The sequence below is a fragment of the Nicotiana sylvestris genome, chromosome 8 (genome assembly GCF_000393655.2).
Source record: "Nicotiana sylvestris chromosome 8, ASM39365v2, whole genome shotgun sequence".
In the NCBI taxonomy this organism is placed as follows: Eukaryota; Viridiplantae; Streptophyta; class Magnoliopsida; order Solanales; family Solanaceae; genus Nicotiana; species Nicotiana sylvestris.
The window spans coordinates 38,478,981-38,495,758 of record NC_091064.1 but is presented as its reverse complement, the minus strand read 5'-3'; positions in this window follow the sequence as shown (position 1 = coordinate 38,495,758).

Here is a 16,778-nt window from a genome sequence, read left to right as displayed (position 1 = left end):
TGGTTCTTCTTTTGTTCACCATCATATTTACTCCCTCCATGGCATTGACTTGCTTAGGACTTTGCACTTGTTGAATTTGAGCCTTGGCTAATTGATTCATTGTGGTGGTCAATTTGGCAATGACTTGCCCATGATCATGCAACTCTTTATGGAGGAGAATCATATTTGGATCACCTTGAGAAACATTAGCTTGACTTTGCCATGTCGATGATGTGTCCGCTATTTCGTCTAAAATCTCACAAGCTTCGCATACGGCGTCGTCATGAAATTTCCATTGGCAAGTTGATTTACCACGCTGATTGGCTGTATTGTTCCCCCGATAGAAAGTTTATTGAATCATAGCCTCCGTTATGTCATTATTGGGGCATTCTTTGCCAATTGTTCGGTACCTCTCCCATATCTCATGTAACGACTCATTGGGCTCTTGTTTGAATGCTAGAATCTTGTCTCTAAGAGTAGCCATATGCCCTAGAGAAAAGAACTTGGAAATATATTTCTCTGCCAACTCATACCATGTATGGATGGAATGGTTTGACAATCTCTCTAACCAATCCAAGGCTTTCCCCCGTAGAGAGAAGGAAAATAGCCTTAACTTTAAAGCATCCTCGGAGAAATTTGTCTATTTACTCCCCCAACAAGTGTCCACAAACCCCTTCAAGTGTTTGTATGCATTTTGACTCAGAGCCCCGGTAAAGAAACCCCGTTGCTCTAGCAATGAGCATTATGTTTGTGATTTGAAATATGCCCTCCCTAATACGGGGCAGGACTATGGCACTTGCATACTCTTAATTCGACAACACCCGGTGTAGAGCTGCTCTTGGTAGTGGTGGGGGTGGAACTGCGACGTTGTCTTGAAGTGCCCGACCTCGTCTATTTGCTTGAGTTTCAAGAGAAACCTCATTGACTAGGTCATCATCAACGTCCACATCCCCCAAAGCCATGTTTCCGAGTTGATCATTGTTGAGAGCCCTTGTTGCACCTACAACTGATTCACCAAAATCAGTAATATAGAAGGAAAAGAAGACAATTCACACACAAAACCAAATATATAGCTAAATCCGTTTTTAGCTCCCCGGCAATGACGCCAAAACCAAAAATTGATCTCGTCCAAGTCACACCTCTATTCAAGGTTATGAAATGGTCGATGCAATACTAATACCCAACGAGCAGTCGGGGTCGAATTCTAAGGGGAGCAATACGTGGGATTTAGGAGTATAGATTGCAGTGTATGAGCTTGAATTATCTCAATTTGCTCTTCCAAAAACTTGGAATTGTTTCTAAGTCTAATTTAAACTAAGATTGCAAACTAAAAAATGAAACTAGGAAATTGTTTTTGTTGGTTTTAATGATATAAAAGGCCTAGGTCTATGATCTTCACCTAGGTGTTTGCCTAATGGGTTGTAAAATTTAAAGCTTGTTATATTGGACGAGGTATATTATAGCTATCAACACTCAAGTACCCACTCAATACCTGTCGGCCAGAGATTGATTTTCCCAATCTGGCTTTCTCAAGTCCAATTGGGAATTGAACAAAACGGTTGATAAAAAGCTCAAATTAGATTTTACTATTTCTAGGTTCAACCCTTTGTATTGGCCTTATCAATCTCTCGATTGACCCAATTTCTTGTTAGCCAAGCTTTTCTAGACCAAGTCTCTCATTCGCAAGTAGAGACCAAGTCAAAAAGGCATGAACTAATATTTGCAATCATTAATTCTACAATTAAAAGCAAGAACAAGGCTAAATAATAAACACCCAACCATAAACAAGCAATAAATCAAATATCCATTAAAATTACACTCTAGGATTGGGTCATAACTGATCTCGTCCAAGTCACACCTATATTTAAGATTATGAAACGGTCGATGCAATAGTAATACCCAACAAGAAGTCAGGATCAATTTTTCACAGGAAATTATGAATGGGACTTAGGGGTATATTTTATAGTGTATGAGCTAGAATTATCTCAAATTATACTTCCACAAACTTGGGTTGTTTCTAGGTCTAATTTAAATTAAGAGTACAAACTAATAATTGAAATTAGGAAATTATTTTTGTTGTTGTTTTTCAAATGATATAAAAGGCCTAGGGCTATGACCTTCACCTAGTTATTTGCCTAACGGGTTGTAAACTTTAAAGCTTGTTTTATTGGCCGGGCTGTATTATAGCTATCAACACTCGAGTACCCACTCAATACCTCTCGGTCAGAGAGTGAATTTTCTCAATTTGGAATTCTCAATTCCAAATGGGTATTGAACAAAATGGTTGATAAAAAACTCAAGTCAGGTTTTACTATCTCTAGGTTCAACTCTTTAATTGGGCTTGTCAATCTCTCGATTGACCCAATTTCTTATTAGCCAAGCTTTCCTAGACTAATTCTTTCTTTCTCAAGTAGAGACCAAGTCAAATAGGAATGAACTAATGTTTGCAACCATTAATTCCACAATAAAAAGCAAGAATAAGGCTAAATAATAAACACACAATCATAAACAAACAATAAATCAAACACCCATTAAGATTACACTCTAGGTTGGATCACAACCCTAGTGAAAATCTAGATACTCATGCTTAAGATAAAAGAAATAAAAGAAGAAATGATAATTAAACCCTTATTAATAATTAAAATGATGAAATCTATATTAAAAAAACTCAAAATAGCAAAAACTACTAAAGAGAGTAAAGAAAACCGTCTACTATAGCGGCTGATGTCAAAACTTGACCTAAAAAGGTGAAACTCTTATATTTATACAGGGCTGGAATTTTCGGACAAAAAGGCCCTTTCAGAGGTTCTGTGGCCGCACAATTACATGTGCGTTCCACACTTTGCTTCAGCCTGACAGGATTGGAAGCTTTGCTGTCATCACCCTAAACCCAGACCCGGTCGTGATGACGCCTCTCGTGAAGACAAGGCCAACCAACTATTTCCAATTTGACGTTAAACAGTTAAACAACAAGAAAACAGTCTAAAACATGTTTTAATAAGACTAAGTAGTAGGTAATATCAATAAAATGCGGAAGTACAACCCAACACATCCCTAAACTGGGGTGTCACTAGTCATGAGCATCTATAAGTCATAATTCAAGTCTGCTAAGCCTATAAACTAGTACAATGTCTGATAAGAGATAGAAATGATAAAGAGGGAGAAACACGGGTCTGCGGATGTCAAGTAGCTACCTCGTGAACTCCGAATGTCCACCGGGAACTCTCAACTTGCACTGGCAGGATCAGCAACGCCCGAATCTGCACACAGGGGTGCAGTGAGTAGAGTGAGTACTCCAACTCAGTGAGTAACAAATATAAATAAAGACTGAAAGCAAGTAATCATGTAAGGCACAAAATATTCTATAATGAAGCAGTAAAAGCATTTCGAAACAGTAAACAGTGAAAGATAGGTAAAATCCTTTAACTCAAAATTTAACTTCATGAAAAGCCTTTCTCAATGATTAAGCAGGAAATTGACAGTCAATTATGAAAAGTAAACACATAAAGGCTCGCCCCTCTGGGCACAGTATCAACAAATCCGCCCCTCGGGCAACATCTCAGAACAGTAACGGGCAATCACATAGAACAATACCAGTCCTTCGGGCTCAATCTCATATCACAATGGGTACCCGCATTCACTGGGGGTGTGCAGACTTTTGGAGGGGCCCCTTACGACCCAAGCGCAATATCAAGCCACCTCGTGGCGTCATCACTAGGCTCTCGACCTCATATCAATCAAGCCACCTCGTGGAGTACATATCTCAGGCCCTCGACCTCATAATCAGTATCAAATGTTTCCTCACAACATAGGCCCTCCGCCTTACTCAGTCAAAAATCCTCACAAGCCACTCGGGTAGTAGTAAAACATGTTTCTCAGTCCAAAATATCATTTAAAAGATCATGTAAGTGTTAAAACAGAGTAAACATGGCTGAGTACGAAAACCAGTGAAATATAACATGATTGAGTTTAAGTATAAAGTCAAAATAGTGAGGAAATACCAGTAAAAATCCCCGAAGGGTTCAAATAGTTGGCGCAAGGCCCAAATATGGCATTCAGCCCAAATAATGATGATAACAGATAGATCTCAGTCAAATATGCGGTAAAATCATCAATCGGGACGGACCAAGTCACAACCTCCAATAGTGCACGATCACACCTTCGTCATCAAGCGTGTGCCTCACCTCAATATAGCACTACGATGTGCAATTCAGGGTTTCAAACCCTCAGAACATCATTTACAATCATTATTCACTTCGAACCGGTCAAATATCTAGCTTGCGACGCCTTTTCCCCTCGAATCGGCCTCCACCCGCGTCGAATCTATCCAAAATCAGAACGATGACGTCAAAATATGCTAAGGGAACGAAGCCAAAGCGAAAACAATCAATAAACAACACAAATCCCGAAATTACCAAAACCCAACCCCCGAGCCCACATCTCGGAATTTAATAATTTTTACATCAATAGATTCCTTATCTCCCCATGAGTTCATACATACCAAGAACACAGAAATCGAAGTCCAAATGGCCCCTCAAATCCTTATTTTAATTCTCTAAATCTCAAACCCTAATTCTTCAAGTTTAGGCTTAGATTCCACGATTTATTAGGTAGATTTCACAATAGAATCGAGTTTTAAATCCAAAATTCTTACCTCCAAATGTTTCCCCTTGAATCCCTCTTCAATCTCCTTTAAAAAACTCCAAAAATGACCAATTATGGAGGAAATAAACCCCACATTCGCGGACAAGACGACCTTAAAAACTTTCTGCCCAGGCGCTAATTCCATCTTCGCGAACGCGGTCAATGCCTCCCGTTCGCGAAGCACAAAAATGACTTCGACAAAAATCCTCTTACGCGAACGCGACAAGGCCATTGTGAACGCAATGGTTCCTCAGGCTTACTCTTCGCGAACGCACTCCCTCTCTCGCGAATGTGATGAACAACTCGACCTCAGACCCAGCTAACCAAATGACTCTACGCGAACGCGACTCCCTTCTCGCGAACGCGATGCACGAGCATCCAGCCCTTTGCAAACGCGGAACCTCCCTCGCGAATGTGAAGGATAAAATTCCACTAACTTCCGATAAATCTTCACGAATGCGATGGTCCACTCGCGAATGCGAAGAGTAAAAACCTGCAACAGCTGATCCTACAATTTCTGCAACTCCAAACTTCACAAAATAGTCCGATTGGCCACTCGAAACTCACCTGAGGCCCCCGAGACCTCAACCAATAGAACAAACATATCCCAGTACCTTATTCAAACTTGTTCCAATCTTCAAAACACCTCAAACAACATCAAATCAACCAAAACACATCTGATTCAAGCCTAAATTTTCCAAAAATCTTCCGAATTCCGCTTTTGATCAAAAACCCAACCCAACCACATCCGAATGACCTGAAATTTTGCACACACATCCCAAATGACACAATGGAGCTACTACAACTCTCAGAATTCCATTCTGACCCCTATATCAAAATTTTTCCTATCAACCGGAAACCGCCAAAATATCAACTTCGCCAATTCAAGCCTAAATCTACTCCGAACCTCCAAAACTCATTCCGATCATGCTCCTAAGTCATAAATCACCTCCCGAAGCTAACTGAACTATCAAAACTCACATCTGAGCCCCTTAACACACAAGTCAATATCCAGTTGACTTTTCTAACTTAAGCTTCCTTAAAAGAGACTAAGTGTCTCAAACCTTACCAAAATCATTCCAGATTCGACCCGACCAACCTGATACCACATAACATAGATAAACAAGGCATAAAGAAGCAGAAAGGGGTAAAACAGAGTGGTAATTCATGAGACGACTGGCCAGGTCGACACATCCTCTCCAACTTAAACAAACGTTCGTCCTCAAACGAGTCAAGAAACATACCTGAAGCCTCAAACAGGTGAGGGTATCTGCTCCACATCTCCCGCTTGGTCTCCCAGGTAGCTTCCTCCACGGGCTGACCTCTCCACTGCACTTTCACTAAAGCTATATCCTCTGACATCAACTTCTGAACCTGACGACCCAAAATAGCTACTAGCTCCACATCATAGGTCAAATCATCATCCAACTGAACCGTGCTAAAATCCGGAACATGAGACGGATCCCCAATATACTTCCGGAGCATAGAGACATGAAATACCGGATGCACACACAACAAGTTAGGTGGCAAAGCAAGCTCATAAGCCACCTCCCCAATCTTTCGAAGCACCTCAAAAGGTACAATGAACTGCGGACTCAACTTCCCTTTCTTCCCAACTCTCATAACACCCTTCATGGGCTCAACCTTAAATAAAACCTTCTTGCCAACCATGTAGGACACATCTCGAACCTTCCTATCAGCATAACTCTTTTGCCTCGACTACACTGTACGAAGCCTCTCTTGAATTACCTTTACCTTCTCCAAAGCATTCTGCACCAAATCAGTCCCCAATAGCCTAGCCTCACCGGGCTCGAACTAACCAACTGGGGATCTACACCGCCTCCCATACAAAGACTCATATGGAGCCATCTGAATACTCGACTAGTAGCTGTTGTTACAAGCAAACTCTACAAGCGGTAGAAACTGATCCCATGGCCCTCCGAAATCAATGACACAAGCACGCAACATGTCCTCTAATATTTGAATAGTGCGCTCGGACTACCCGTCTGTCTGAGGGTGAAAAGCTGTGCTCAACTCAACTTGAGTACCTAACTCTCGCTGCACAAACCTCCAAAACTGCGAAGTAAACTGAGTGATGCAAATGAACAATCTCCCGGATATAGATCTCTGCCCCACTTTCACTCTGGAATACCCATCTGTTGAAGCAAGACACCTAGTCTCTAATGCTCATATTTCACCTTCTGACAATTGAGACACCGAGCTACAAATCCCACAATGTCTTTCTTCATTATCCTCCACCAATAGTGCTGCCCCAAATCCTGATACATCTTCACGGCACCTGGATGAATGGAATACGACGAGCTATGGGCCTCCTCCAGAATGAACTCGCGAAGCCCATCCACATTGGGCACACAAATTCGGCCCTGCATTCTCAATACCCCATCATCACCAATGGTCACATCTCTAGCATCATCATTCTGAACTCTGTCCTTAAGGACAAACAAATGTGGATCATCATACTGGTGCTCTCTGATGCGATCATATAAGGAAGAACGAGAAACCACACAAGCCAATACCTGACTGGGTTGCGAAATATCCAACCTCACGAACCGATCGGCCAAGGCCTGAACCTCAACTACAAGAGGTATCTCCCCAACTGGAATATATGCCAAACTTCCCATACTCACTGCCTTTCGGCTCAAAGCATTGGCCACCACATTGGCCTTTCTCGGATGATACAATATAGTGATATCATAATCCTTAAGCAACTCCAACCATCTCCGCTGCTTCAAATTAAGATCCTTTTGTTTGAACAAGTGCTGGAGGCTACGATGATCAATATACACCTCACAAGACACACCATATAAGTAATGTCTCCAAATCTTCAACGCGTGAATTATGGCAGCCAACTCCAAATCATGAACGGGGTAGTTCTTCTCATGGGGCTTCAGCTGATGAGAAGCATAAGCGATAACTCTACCCTCCTGCATCAATACATAACCAATGCCAATTCTCAAAGCATCAAAATACACGGTATATGAACCTGAAGTTGATGGAAAAACTAACACTGGAGCTGTGGTCAAGGCTGTCTTAAGCTTTTGAAAGCTCTCCTCACACTCGTCCGACCATACAAATAAAGCACCCTTCTAAGTCAACTTGGTCAAGGGCGATGCGATAGATGAGAATCCCTAAACAAACCAGCGATAATATCCTGCCAAACCAAGAAAGCTGTGAATCTCCGTGGTTGAGGACGGTTTGGGCCAACTCTGAACCATCTCTATCTTCTTTGGATCAACCTGAATACCCTCGCTCGACACCACGTGCCCCAAGAAAGCCACTAAACTGAGCCAAAACTCACACTTGGAGAATTTTGCATAAAGCTTCTCCTCCCTCATTCTCTGCAACATAATTCTCAAATGCTCCGCGTGCTCCTCCTGACTACGTGAATATACCAGAATATCATCAATGAAGACTATGACAAACGAGTCAAGATAAGGCCAAAACACACTGTTCATCAAATGCATGAACACTGTTGGGGCATTGGTCAGCCCAAAAGACATCACCAAGAATTCATAATGACCATATCGGGTCCTGAAAGCTGTCTTAAGAATATCCGAGTCCCCGATCTTCAACTAGTGATAACCTGAACGAAGATCAATCTTGGAGAACACTCTCGCTCCTTGAAGCAGGTCGAATAAATCATCAATGCGAGGCAAAGGATACTTGTTCTTACTTGTTACTTTGTTCAATTGCCTATAATCGATGCACATCCTCATAGTGCCATCCTTCCTCTTCACGAACAGAACCGGCGCACCCAAGGTGACACACTAGGCCAAATGAACCCTTTATCAAGGAGTTCCTAAAGCTGCTCCTTTAATTCCTTCAACTCCGCTGGTTCTATACGATATTACAAAATAGAAATGACTGAGTGCCCGACACCAGGTCAATACCAAAATCAATATCCCTGTCCGGTGGCATGCCCGACAGGTCTGCAGGAAACATATCGGGAAAATCCCTCACAACTGGAATAGAGTCAATACTGGGAGTCTCAGCTCCGACATCCCTCACCAAGGCTAGATACGAAAGATAACCCTTCCCAACCATACGTTGGGCTTTCAAGAATGAGATCACTCTATTGGGAACATAATCAGTCATACCTCACGACTCAATCCGTGGCACACCTAGTATAGCCAATGTGACTGTCTTAGCATGACAGTCCAAAATAGCACAACATGCAGATAGCCAATCCATGCCCCCAATATAACATCAAAATCCAATATACATAACAACAGAAGATCCACTTGGATCTCCAGACCCCCAATAGTCACCACACACGACTGGTACACATGGCCTACAACAACAGTATCACTTATCGGGGTAGATACATGAACAGGTAAAGTAAGAAACTCACGGGGCATACCCAAATAACGAGCAAAGTATGATGACACATAAGAAAAGGTGGAACCGAGTTCAAATAATACAGAGGTATCTCTATGGCAGACTGAAACAATACCTGTAATGACAGCATCTGAAGCAATATCATCAGGTCTACCTGAAAGTGCATAGAAACGGACCTGACCGCCACCTGATCAACCTCCCCCTATGGGGAGACCCCTAGCTGACTGACCTTCACCCCTAGATAGCTGGGCGGATGGTGGTGACGTAACTGGCGCTGAAGACGATGACTGACCCCTCTGCTAAGATAAACTTGCAAGACGACGAGGGCACTACCTCCACATATGCCCCATCTCTCCACACTCATAACAACTCAAGATATTCCATGATTCTCATACACCTACGAAGCATAACATAACCTTTTCCTTTACTCGAGCCATCCTCGGTCTCACATATTTGTAAGCCATAACTGATTCTCCCGAACGCCTCAAACTGGAACCAATATAGCACATAATCGTACAATCAACTAATCAATAGCAGACTCCCCCACTTGGCTCGAAGCCATATATCAAAACACACTCAATAACTCATAACGCATATACCCTATTGCTGCCACAATACCATAGTGATATTAAACTCAATCCTTCATAAGCTTGTGAAACACAGACCATCTGGTACACTAACTCTTGTGTATATCTCGCATTCACTCTCGTAACAGTTAAACCCACTCTCTTAAGCGACCCAAATTTAAATTGCAACACATATATTTCACTTATAAATAAGATCTTCAAACAGACAACATAGGGATTATACAACCTCAGAACACTCCGCAGGAGATAACCCACCTGCTTTGCCTCAAACTGGCATTTTTTTATACCTTCCCCCATCATAACCGTTACACAGTCACTTAATCTTCCTGAGTCTGAACTCATACCGCAACACAAAATTTACTTCACTACCAACTAGAAAACATGAAAAGATTCTTCACACACCCATAACTCGGGGCTATTCCTCAAATCAAGATGAAAATCGAGCACCTAATAGTCCTTCTATCCTCAAGCAGACCATTCTCGCCGCTTCCAAATCACATGAATACACCTCGCAGTCACATCACACTCATCACATAACTATCCAGTCATCACCTCCCTTAATAGGGACACAACAGAACATATGGATCCAGAAACACACGCTCACGAAATCAACAACTCAGGGCTCAAGCTATAGGCAAAAATCCGGCCTTAAGTCTTCCCGACTGGCCCAACATCAACTCACGAGATTAAATCTCGCCCCTTGATCAGGGAATCACAAGCCATCGATGCATATCCGATACTGAACGCTCATGCACGCATACGAACGAGTGGAAGGAATTGAAAGAGTTACTTTTCAAGCTGAACCAAGGAAGCACGATGAGAATTCCAAGAATATGATGTTTTTCCTAAAGGTTCTGCAGCCTCTCGAGGATAAATACAGACGTCTCCGTACCGATCCGCGAGACTCTACTAAACCTGCTCATCACTCATGAGACCTATGTAACCTAGGCTCTGATACCAACTTGTCACGACCTTAAACCCGGACCCGGTCGTGATGTTACCTCTTGTGAAGACAAGGCCATCCAACTATTCCCAATTCGACATTAAATAGTTAAACAACAAGAAAATAGTCTAAAACGTGATTTAATAATACTAAGTAGCAGGTAATATCAATAAAATGCAGAAGTACAACCCAACACAGCCCTAAACCGGGGTGTGACTAGTCATGAGCATCTATAAGTCATAATACAAGTCTGCTAAGCCTATAAACTAGTACAATGTCTGATAAGAGAGAAATGATAATGTGGGAGAAATACGGGTCTGCGGACGTCAAGCAGCTACCTCGTGAACTCCGAATGTCCGCCAGGAGCTCTTAACTCGCACTGGCAGGATCAGCAACGCCCGAATCTGTACAAAGGAGTGCAGGGAGTAAAGTGAGTACTCCAACTCAATAAGTAAATAATGTAAATAAAGACTGAAAGCAAGTAATCACGTAAGGCACAAAACATTCTATAATAAAGCAGTAAAACCATTTTGAAATAGTAAAACAGTGAAAGATAGGTAAAGTCTTTTAACTTAAAATTTAACTTCATAAAAAGCCTTTCTCAATGATTAAGCAGGAAATTGACAGTCAATTATGAAAAGTAAACACATAAAGGCTCGCCCCTCGGGCACTATATCAACAAATCCGCCCCTCGGGCAACATCTCAGAACAGTAGCAGCCCCTCGGGCAATCACATAGAACAATACCAGCCCCTCGGGTTCAATCTCACATCACAATGGGTACCCGCGCTCACTAGGGGTGTGCAGACTCCTAGAGGGGCCCCTTATGGCCCAAGCACAATATCAAGCCACCTCATGGCATCATCACTAGGCCCTCGGCCTCATATAAATCAATCCACCTCGTGGCGTACATATCTCAGGCCCTCGGCCTCATAATCAGTATCAAATATTTCCTCACAACATAGGCCCTCGGCCTTACTTAGTCAAAAATCGTCACAAGCCACTCGGGCAGTAGTAAACATGTTTCTCAGCCCAAAATATCATTTAAAAGATCATGTAAGTATTAAAACAGAGTAAAACATCGCTGAGTATGATAACCAATGAAATATAACATGACTGAGTTCAAGTATAAAGTCAAAATAGTGAGGAAATACCAGTAAAAATCCCCGAAGGGTTAAAATAGTTGGCGCAAGGCCTAAATATGGCGTTCAGCCCAAATAATGATGATAACAGATAGATCTCAGTCAAATACGCGGTAAAATCATCAATCAGGATGGACCAAGTCACAATCCACAATAGTGCACGACCCCACGCTCGTCATCAAGCATGTGCCTCACCTCAATATAGCACTACGATGTGCAATCCGGGGTTTCAAACCCTCAGAACATTATTTACGATCATTACTCACCTCGAACCGGTCAAATCTCTAGTTCGCGATGCCTTTTCCCCTCGAATCAGCCTCCACCCGCGTCGAATCTATACAAAATCAGAACGAGGATGTCAAAATATGCTAATGGAACGAAGCCCAAGCGAAAACAATCAATAAACGGCACAAATCCCGAAATTACCAAAACCCGACCCCGAGCCCACATCTCGAAATTCAATAATTTTTACATCAATAGATTTCTTATCTCCCTACGAGTTCATACATACCAAGAACACTGAAATCGGAGTCCAAATGGCCCATCAAATCCTCATTTTAAGTCTCTTAATCTCAAGCCCTAATTCTTCAATTTTAGGCTTAGATTCCACGATTTATTAGGTAGATTTCACAATAGAATCGAGTTTTAAGTCCAAAATTCTTACCTCCAAATGTTTCCCCTTGAATCCCTCTTGAATCTCCTTCAAAAAGCTCCAAAACAACCAACTATGGAGGAAATAAGCCCCACATTCGCGGACAAGACGACCTTAAAAACTTTCTGCCTAGGCATTAATTCCTTCTTCGCGAACGCGTTCAACGCCTTGCGTTCGCGAAGAACAAAAATGACTTTGACCAAAATCCTCCTACGCGAACGCGACAAGGCCATCGCAAACACGATGGTTCCTCAGACTTACTTTTTGCGAATGCACTCCCTCTCTCGCGAACGTTATGAACAACTCGACTTCAGACCCAGCTGACCAAAAGACTCTACGCGAACGCGACTCCCTTCTCGCGAACGCGATGCACGAGCATCCAGCCCTTCATGAACGCGAAGGCTAAAATTTCACTGACTTCCACTGACTCTTCGCGAAAGCGAAGAGTAAAAACCTGCAATTTCTGCAACTCCAAACTTCATGAAATTGTCTGATTGACCACCCGAAACTCACCCGAGGCCCTCGAGACCTCAACCAAAAGTACAAACATATCCCAATACCTTATTCAAACTTATTCCAATCTTCAAAACACCTCAAACAACTTTAAATCAACCAAAACACATTGGATTCAAGCTTAAGTTTCCAAAAATCTTTCGAATTCCGCTTTTGATAAAAAATCCAACCAAACCACGTCCGAATGACCTGAAATTTTGCACACACATCCCAAATGACACAACGGAGCTATTGCCAGTCTTGGAATTCCCTTCCAACCCCTATATCAAAATCTCGCCTATCAACTGGAAACCACCAAAATATCAACTTCGCTAATTCAAGCCTAAATCTACTCCGAACCTCCAAAACTTATTCTGATCACGCTCCTAAGTCATAAATCACCTCCCGAAGCTAACCGAACCATCGAAACTCACATCCGAGCCCCTAATACAAAAGTCAACATCCAGTTGACTTTTCTAACTTAAGCTTCCTTAAAAGAGACTAGGTGTCTCAAACCTTACCAAAATCATTCCGAATTCGATCCGACCAATCCGATACCACATAACACGGATAAACAAGGCATAAAGAAGCAGAAAGGGGAAAAAAGAAGTGGTAATTCATGAGACGACTGGCCGAGTCGTCATATTTACGGTCGCATAATTCTAGTTAAGTCCTCACTTCTCTCTTTCTGCGATCCGTACAAATGTGTCTGTGGCCGCACTTTGCTCTTAAGTGGACCGCACAAATGTGACTGCAGCTGCATAATTATTGTGCAGTCCGCACTTTTGCTGAACTTGAGATGCACGTTCTCTAAAATTTTGCTCTTTCCTAGTTTCTGCAGAATCGCACTTTGCACAAGTCTTTGAAAGGTGTTTCTTCACAATCTAAGGTCGCAGATAATAATCTACGGTTCGCAATTCTGAACCTTTTTGCCTATTTTTATCCTTGAGTTCAGATCACTCCTTCTTGAGTTGCATTTCATCTTGGGGGCTCATTTTTCAATATTCCTGAAATTAAGCATATTTCATCAGTTTTCGGGAACACAATAAACACTTTTGCACTAAAATGAAAGTTAAAAGCACTAATAAGCAGTCAAAATATTCACTTATCAACATCCCTAGTGAAAATCTAGCTACTCATGCTTAAAATAGAAGAAGTAGAAGAAAAATTGATATAAACCCATATTGATACTTAAAATGATGAAATCAATGTTCAAAAAGCTCAAAATAGGAAAAACTACTAAAAAGAGCAAAAGAAACTGTCTACTATAGCGGCTGATGTCAAAACATGACCTAAAAAAGTGAAACTCTTCTATTTATACAGGGTTGGAATCTTTGGACAAAAAAGCCCTTTTCGGAGGTTCTGCGGCTGCACAACTCCATGTGCGGTCTGCACTTTGCTTCAGCTTGACAGGATTGAAAATCTGTGGCCGCATAATTCTGAACTGCGGCCACACTGCTCTCCTTTTGTGGTCCGCATAATAATGTCTGCAGCCGCATAGCTTTTCTTCTGCGACCGCACAATAATTGCGTGGTCCGCACTTTTGTTGGACTTGAGATGCGGGTTATCTGAACCTTTGCTCTGACCATGTTTCTACGGCCGCACATATCATGTGCAAACCGCACTTTGCACATTTCTCTGATGGGAATTTCTTCACAACCTGCGGCTGCGAATGATATTCTACGGTCCACACTTCTTAGCTTTTGTGCCTGTTTTTGTCATTGTTTAGATTACTCTTTCTTGAGTTGGATTTCCTATTGGGAGCTCATCTTCCATTATTCTTGCAATTAAGCACATTTCATCAGTTTTCGGGAACAGAATTAAGCGCTTTTGGACTAAAACGAAAGCTAAAAGACACAAATAAGTAGTCAAAATCCCCAATTATCAACGTGCCGCAGGTAGAGCACCTTCCAGAGCAGCAATTAAGGAGCCGCCAGTAGCTCTGGTTGGGGGACAGGCATAGGAGGCGCCTAATGTTACCCCCCGACTTCAGGAGACTTTAACGCAGTTCCTGAGCATGTTTGGTACATTGGCTCAGGCGGGGTTGATCTCCGTTGTACCAACCACTTCTTAGATTGGGGGTGGAGCTTAGACTCCCATCGCTCGTACTCCAGAGTAACGGGCTCACATTGGCCAGCTTTCGGAGTGGTGCCGGTGCAACCAGGTTTCAAGGGCATCAGAGGAGGAGTAAAAGAGGCTTGAGAGGTTTAATAGTTATATTCCACCTACTTTAAGCAGCACAAATACCGAGGATGCATAGGGGTTTCTAGAGAAGTATTCTCCTTACCATGGTCATTGTGGAGGTGAGCGGAGTTGCTTTTGCTATATTTTCGTTGTCGGGAGTAGCGTATCAGTGGTGGAAGGTTTGTAAGGAGGGTAGACCAACCGATGCAACACCAACCACTTGGGCTCAATGTTCTGAGATGTTCTTGAGGGAGTTTGTTCCCCGGACCCTCCGGGATGCGTGGCATACAGAGTTTGAGTAGCTGCTGTTGATACTCAATTTTTTCCTATATATTTTTAAATATGCAAAGTACCTTCAAAATAGCATATATATGCATATATGCATGTCCAAGGTTTTTATTATTTTTTCCATAATTTTAAGGTCTTTGATTTATTTTCTCCCCTTTTATCCATAAAATCCCCAATAATTATTTCCAAAATTATTGTTTTGATAATTCATATATTAGATTTCTATATTTATGCCAAAATATGGCTAATTTTTATATATTTTTATAATTACATTTAGTATTTTTAAAGCTAAATTACACATAATTACAATATTAGCCCTTTTAAGATTTAATAATGTTCTATATGCATAAAATTGGACCCTGTATTTTTAAATTGTTAATTATGTATTTTAAATCATTTTGGCACCTTAATTTATTTTCTAGAGATTACCTATTATTTTTTAAAAAAAATTAAATGGGGGAAAATTGACTATTTAAATAACAGCCAAATTTGGCTTTCAATTATAGCCAAAATTAGACCCCTTTCCAGCCCAATTTCACACCCGAATCACCCGACCCATACCCTATTAACCCTTATCCAAATTCGGAACTCACATACCCTTTTTAATCTCGACCGTTGATCTCCCAGATCAACGATCCAAACACACCCTTTCCTTTTTAATTTCACCCGACCCCTAACCCTAGTCTCATAATTCAGAGACAGCCGCCCTCAAACTCTCTCATCTCTAAATTCTCTCTCAACTCACCCTAACCTTAATCGCCGTAACCGACGAGAACCTCCTTCCTATGGTGTTTTCGTGAATTCTCCGACCTCCTCTGGTCTCCAATAATCCATGGCTCTTCGACTTCATGAGTTCTTGAGAAGATCTCAAGGAAATCCAACCTGCTCCGATTTGAAACTCATTTACAGGCCTGTCTCCGGCCATTTTCGTTCGTAAGAAAGGATTTCCTCTTGTTTTTTCATTTGAATCCATGAGTTTTTAACCGATTCTCTTCATCTCTACTATTTTCTGAAAACCCTAGTTTGCTACTGTTCGATTCTTCTCAGATCTTTATAGATCTGAGGTGATTCGAGTATTATTAAGCGTTTTTCTTTAAATATCTCCTGTTTTAACTAACTATTGCGATTTTAGTCATTCTTTTCTAAAACTAGGGTTTCTCGGAGTTCTTTTACGCATATTCTAACTGATTTCGTTATGGTTAAACCTTTTCCCTTGTTTGTTTTGACCGATTTTGTGCTCTTACTGCTTTTAACTTGACTCTGTTAAAAGCCTTATTTTTTAAGATTTTCTTTACTTTGTTTCTATGAATGTTAGCATGATTTTCATTACTTTGCTTCTATGAGGGTTAACATGCTTTCTTTACTTCGTTTCTGTGTGTTAGCCTGCTTACTTGAAGTCTTGTGATTACCCTGCTTCGAATATGTTTTCCTGAATCCCTAGCCTACTTATGTCATTTTTGTGTGACTATGCTCGCTTTATTTGTTCATCTCTTGCTTCTTTCTGTGACT